The sequence below is a fragment of the Ischnura elegans genome, chromosome 13, assembly GCF_921293095.1.
Source record: "Ischnura elegans chromosome 13, ioIscEleg1.1, whole genome shotgun sequence".
NCBI lineage: Eukaryota > Metazoa > Arthropoda > Insecta > Odonata > Coenagrionidae > Ischnura > Ischnura elegans.
The window spans coordinates 5,182,345-5,189,389 of record NC_060258.1 but is presented as its reverse complement, the minus strand read 5'-3'; the positions used below and the strand labels follow the sequence as shown (position 1 = coordinate 5,189,389).

General features: G+C 36.7%; 1 long non-coding RNA gene across 1 annotated transcript; it reads left to right on the top strand.

The window, feature by feature from the left end:
* The first annotated feature begins 2,469 nt into the window (after positions 1-2,469).
* On the top strand, positions 2,470-6,175 carry LOC124170186. Its single transcript, XR_006867348.1, has 3 exons — positions 2,470-2,547; positions 3,584-3,658; positions 6,092-6,175. It is a non-coding gene; the product is annotated as an uncharacterized LOC124170186 (long non-coding RNA).
* The last annotated feature ends 870 nt before the right edge of the window (positions 6,176-7,045 follow it).

Sequence of the window (7,045 nt, the reverse complement as noted above, 5' to 3'; positions counted from 1 at the left end):
GTATTTTGAGTTCCCATCGACTATTTTTGCGCGTCTGGCTGTCACAAACTCTCTCCTTATTGTCGAAGAATAGAATTAACCTTACCTTACATATATGGACACTTTAACCTCGGCAGGCTTCTTGCCCCACCAACAACATCTTTCTCTTTCTTCCTTCTGAGCGGTCTCTGCTCTCAACCTTTTCTGTGTCCTTATACACTTGTCCCTGCCATCTTAGCCCAGGCCTTTCCAGCTATTGCTTCCCTCAGAATTGAGTTCCCATCTTCCCTAATAACAGCCCATCTTAGCCTCCTACTTTTTCTTTGAGCTATGATATCTAGATCTTTAAACAGTCCTCTAAGCTCTCTGTTCCTCCTGATACTTCATACAACCTTTTCATTAATGAAACCGTAGATGATTCTTAATACTTGGTTTTCAAATACGATTTGTAGTATATGTAGTACTACTGGCTGGCAGTAGAGTACTACTGGCTGTTTTATATTTTTGAACAGTGGCTTAACAAAGGAATGTGATGTGGGGGGATGGGGGATATGGGGGAAGATCCCCCCAGGCAACAGGAGTCCGAAAAAAATGAAAAATGACTTGCCTAAAAATACATTTTCCATAATTTTGGAACTCAAAATTTCACTTTAAGCAGCTGCAGTAGTTTTACGTAAAAAAGAGACAACAGTTTTAATCATATATTTATTTCTCTGAGGCCTTGCGGGGGACGTATTCCTCCCATAGTTTTGCCACTGGTTTTGCAGAGTTTTCTTTAGCAGCATCCTACATTTCAGCAAATGTTGAAGGGCCCAATAAAAATTATACCCAAGAAATAATTTGGCATTCATTTCTACTTCCTCTCCATATTCCTGCTGTCTGGTGACTCCTAAGTATTTACACCCTGTCGTACTTTTTAATGTGTTGGAGAATAGAATCCGCATTATTTAATTCCTCTCGCTCTTGTTGTTTCAGGCCCTCATAGCGGTTTGACACTGGCGCATAGCGATGGTTGAGGAGATGAGTAATCCGGGTCAATCCCTGCTCCAGCCCAATGAATCCGTCTGTGTGGATATCCAGTGCACGTGAGTCGTTGCCTTCATCCATGTTAACCCTTATGTGACAAAAACTACGAGCAAAGGGGACTCTTGCCAGTTTTTCAATGTGACTTCAGGAGGATATTTTCCATTAACATCCTCTTGAAAACTTAATGAAGCTGAACACTCAGGCTTGTGCAATATTGAAACCACTTTTTGAATTGGTAAAATTTTCCCGGAATAACCACCGGGTTAATATACGTACATCAGCTAACGTATAGCTCCAACTCGGAGATGTTCCTCAGGGCTGCTGAATGTTGTTTTGTTTATTTCTGGTTGTTAAGTCTCATTAAAGAAGTTACCATTGAAGTGGAAGAGGCGAAAATACTTTTCCACGCCAAAGTTTTTTGGAATCAACTCGCTAAAAATAAAACTGGAGGAGAAAAACTTCGAAAGAGATTCTGGGCACTCCAGCAATACCTGAAAAGCCGTTCTACGGAACATATTAGAACTGAGGGAAAGTTTGCGATGACGAAAATCCGAAACTAACGCTTTCTAGCGTCACAGAGGTAGCCAGTCATGATGCAGTTGACCATATTCGCCCATCATTGCAGTTAAAGAGCATATTTTTAAAAAGGTAATATAAGGAATTAGATTGCTTCAGACGTTACATACAGGTGATAGAGAGGAACTGACATAATACTTTTTAGTATTTTTAAATATATATTTTAATAAACTATGGCATTGGTGGGCATAGCTGAATAAGAGGGTGAAAAGTCCACCCCCTCGGAAATTTTTTTCCTACTTAGGGCATGCGATTTGGGATCAAACAGGACTAATGCTCCTATAGTTCCAGCCCGCTAGAATCCACCAGGGATTATTAAGATATCTCGGTGTAGAAAGTATATTTTTTAATGCAGTTTACGGCATTTGAAAGCTTATTTAATGGATCAAATGTTCAATTATTTTCAAGAGTTTTCAGCGGGAAAATAGAAATAGCGTTGATTTGAAATTTTTAATGCGTTTTCATTAAATACGCTTAATAGAGCCACGAGGAAAAAATGATTTCTGTGGTATTTTTAAAAACCTTTCGACTAGTGCATCGGAAATTTTTTTAGGTGGTGGAATCTCGAAAAAAAATACTTTTCGATTTTGGCCATTTTTTGCTGTTTTCTCCATGTATAATACTCGTTAAATACCACTTTTCAAATACCCTTTCACGAACGCAAACGCTTATGCCGATTGTAATACCCACCACTGGGACAAATGTTTTGTGGAAAGTGGTGCCGAATACGGCTCCAAAAACTGTAACTCATGTAATTTGCCTCAGTTGATGCGTTAGTCGCTGCCCTGTTTTGGAGTTTTGTTGTGCGATTCCGATGCTAGTAACATGTGAAGCTAAGGAGGTTCCGCTCCGTGAAGTCATGGTAACAAATTTGCCTTTCTGTTGCAGCCAGGACTTCTCCATTTCTACACCGTCCATGGTCAAGGATATTCTGAAGCAAGAACGAGAGCTGCACCGCTCCTTATAGTGAGTATAGCGAAATTATAGTTTTTATTAGTAGCTTGGAACTACTTTCTTGACAGTTCCATCCTCAAGAAAGCATCAGGTTTTAAACATAAATTTATCGATAATTTTACATGACGATTCCGCCCTGGAAGTCTTACACTTTGGGAGACAACCGAGTGACTTTAATGTTTTTTTACACAATTAGATGAGGAATTTAGAAGCCAAGGGGCTTGCAAAGGGAATTAAATGAAGCCCCCAAGTCGTAATGTCAACAGGATCTTCACCAATTTCGTCCATTTACTTTGTCATCGCTTTTAGTGCATTATAGGCTTATTTTCTTGCGATTTTTGTGTGTGGTTGAATGTGAATAGACCCTTTTAAAGATGTACACTAGTTCACTCGCTCGTTCCTTGGAATCTCCGGAGCCAGCATCGCCGACTAATTTCTTAAGCGTTCCAACAAATGTTGGACTAGCAATGAAAAAATTTCACTTTTGCCAAATTACGAGACTTATCACGAGAGAAGTAAAATTTGATGTAAGAAGGCGATACCATTTGTTCAAATTAAAAATGCAAACTGACTACAAATATAGTTATCGACGCTATTTTCTATCTCATGTGCCCATTTTTGGAGCGTGAGCAGCTTAGCGGAACCGTCTGTGTGTCCCCAGGCTACAACACATCACCTTACTGATTACCTGCCTATATTTAGAATGGGTGTTTACACCAGGTTTTTAAGCTAATTCATTACGTGGTAATAAAAGGAAAATGATTATTATTTGGTAACATTATCATTTTATTGATTATTAGTAAGAATCATACTGAGTCGATTAGTTTGTCTTATAAAGGGTTACGAGCTTTGAGATTTCGCCAAAAATAGCGCAATAGTCAGGGAATGAATAAGAAAGGATGAATTTTGCTCACTTAATGTTTCAAACACTATCTCAATGGACAAATTAAAAAAACGATTTGTCACCAGACCATACTGAATTCATTGCATTTATATTTTGAATGATCAATCGTGAAGAAGAATAATATATGTACCTCTCTTCTCACAGTGAAAACCAGAATCCATTATTCGAGTCCTTAGTTGAAGTCCTGGAGATATTGGAACAAGATTTCGAAAATCCAAGGTATGGCGTTCAAATGATGTATACTTTGCATCATAATGAATGAGAAATATGTTTGGGGTATCTCACTCATTCAGTGATGTGACTTAAAGGTTTGTTCTGTGGGTGAGGCTTGAGCTTACCCAAGCGTGTGAATATCTCACAATCTGGGCAGGGGGCCATTTCCTATAACGTGGGCTTCTATAGTCGGAGGATTTCATTTTGAGGGCATTTGAAGGTTTCACCTTGAATCCCTTGATAATCAACCAAGTACGCTAACCAAATGGCTAACACGCTCCCCCTAACTAGAATACATAGACGTTGAAATGTTACAAAGAAGACTACTCGCAATTCGAATGCGTAATTGCTTAATTAGGTGTTGTTTAAACTCTCAATGGTTATTGTCTCTAAAAATCACTACTTAATATCAATGCTTCTTTTCATCAGATAAATAAAAAATATAACTGATACATGGTGATAGTCAAAAATATTATTTGCCGGTACTTAACTCATGGTCCAGAAAAATTTTACTCATAAAGTAGGAATTCCGAATAAGCGGTAATATATTCCATCAAATTTTTACATTAATAAAACATTTACAACACCCGTTTCAAAGGTACAAACTTAACTTACATCGTTCACAGAAAATTTACATAATGTGTTAAAACTATACATAAATAATAAACTATTTTAGGGTCCACAGATTCATTTCTCATAAACTCAGCAACAGAGTAATTCATTTTTCTTAGTAAAAACTCGATAGGTTTTCCATTGAGGATTCTATTACTTTATGCTTTGAAACACCCAAGTACTCAGCATATTAAATAGAACATCAATGTGTTTTGTGTGCCTAGGTTGTCTGAATAAATAGCAGTATGGAATTTTGCTTTATCATTCCATCAGAAAAACAAATGCTCATTGCACGGACAACGAAAACACTAATCTCTTTAAATCTCATTTTCCAAAACACTGCGAAGTTTGAATGGCGTCTGGTGGTGACACGTAGACCTTAGAGTGGGATTAAGGATACCAATGCAATCAATTTTTTAAAAAGAAGTTCTTTTTAATATTTAACCACACCTTTGGCATTCCAAATCTTATCGATTCAATGTGCATGGGAGTGTGCCAACTTTCCTGCAATTTGTATTATTTTTTAATTGAAAAAAGTGATCAGCTGTACCCCAAACTTTGGAGTAAAGTGGTCCATTTGTCCTACTCGTTGCCTGTTTTTAATCGTAACAAGACAAAGTGAACCACAAATATATGATTAAAAAAAGTTTTTATGCATGTGGCACTTAAGAAAACACTGTTTGTGTTACATAATTTTAGGCGGAACATATTTGAGGGATCCAGTTTTTTTAAGTAATTGTTAATGGTACAAACATCACCAGGGCTCTGCTTTTTATATTCGCTCGAAATCTTGCAGAGATTTTAGACTGACTAAAGTAGAAGAAGAAGAATATGAGAGACATCCATTCCTGACTCTACCTATTGTTTTTAAACGTTTTTTTCGCAACGTCTTTTCCCAGGTATGCTTGTGTAGACACAATCACAAACATGAGTCAATGCACTAGAGCAGCCCTAGTCTTTACATAAAATCAAGCCATCAATAAAAAGGGGTTGATTTTCTGTGGAGAATCACCACTCAACCACCCCCATTCTTTTTCTGAGAGGGCGGTTTGTCTTCTAAGTTTCAGAGGATTTAAACTTTCCACAGTACGACGAATTGTTATCCGAAGAACACCGGACATCTCTGAAGCTTTCCCAATTGGCATTCAGCCACTTTTAACCTGTTGCAATGCACATTTCAAGTCTTTCTCTGTCTACTTGTGACACATCGATGGTCCGGTCTCCTTCACACATTTACGAACCATGGTGATCCAATTTACCCTACATAAACAAACATTTCTATTTTCAGGTGAATTTTTTGGTAACTGAAGTTGATGCAACATGAAAAAAGAGTCGAAATAACCTTACTTAGGTAAAGTGTAAAGTGTATGTAATCGATTCATTCAATTGGCAGGTGATGAAACCTCTCAGATAATAAGATATTGCATGAATTTTTCACATATTCTTCAATTAGGTGAAATACGGTGTTTCATATTAACTACTATTTTGAATTAAACATAGCACATATCACGATACAACTCATGATGTATACAACTCATTTACACCACAATCCAGTGGCTGCTCAAATGCATCTTTACGCAATTTCACGGTAATGTGAAATTACTATCGATAGTATAGGCATATAACTATTTAACTGGTCCACTTTAACTCCTTTCGTCCACTTAACCCCACTTTACGGTACCTTAACTTCCCTTGATATTAGTTTTCTTCGCGTTATTTCAAATATTCTTGTGAAATAGAGCGAAAATCTTGGTTAAACTCAGTGGTCTTCCGCGTGGAAGTCAGTATTGTTGTTGAAAATAATGTCCTCTCCTTTTTTCATCTCAGAACTGCTACGGATAATGATATGATTCCCGTGGAGAAAGTGAAATCCTTGAAGATGCAGTGGAACGAAATGTCACCTTTAGAAAGGTAGGTTGGTATTCTAAATGTTACATTTGAAATATCAGATGTAATTTTTCGTTATGCATATCCCACTTCAGCAATCTTATCGCAGAAATGAATCTGGGTAATTTGCACAGACAATCTTTTTCAATCAATATTTAACAAACAATACGTACCGCGTACTTGTACCGTCAATATTTATGAAATTACCATTTTCGGGGATTGAAAAAAATTATGATCCAATCAGGGAATTATGAAAATACAAAAAGTATCATAATATTTATTATAAAAAATATTTGCGATAAATTTCATTACATCCCTGTACATAATATTATTAACCATCCAACCTTAAATAAATCAAAAGCACGTTCTTTAAAAATGAAAGCTATAAAATGTAGTTCTGTAGTAATAAATATAACATTTTCTTATATAGTCTTCAATTATTAGCATTCTTTCAAGTTTCTAGTGGTTTTTTATTTAAAGTAAAGAGTATATTACCCTGTATTAAGCGATGTGAAGTTATAGTCCTCGGCATTACAGTGCCGTGCTAAATCCGTTCATGTAAATATCCCGAGGAAATATTATCATCATCTCATATTAATTTGTTTGATGTTCCTTTTGCCTTTTCAGCAATCATCTGCGCACCCTATTGTATGTGACGCTCTCTCAACTCCAGCGAGCAACACTGACCATGTGGTGAGTGTGCATTGCTCCTTGGCAGACTATAATTCGATGTATGTCGTACACACATTATGAAGTCAATAGTGGCTAAGTTTGAAAATTAATCACGTGATGGTAGACCTGAAGTCTGTAGATGATAATCATTTTGTTACGATTTTATTACAATTAGTTTTTTTACGGAAGAGGTGACAAAAATAGATTTGACATAAGGCAACC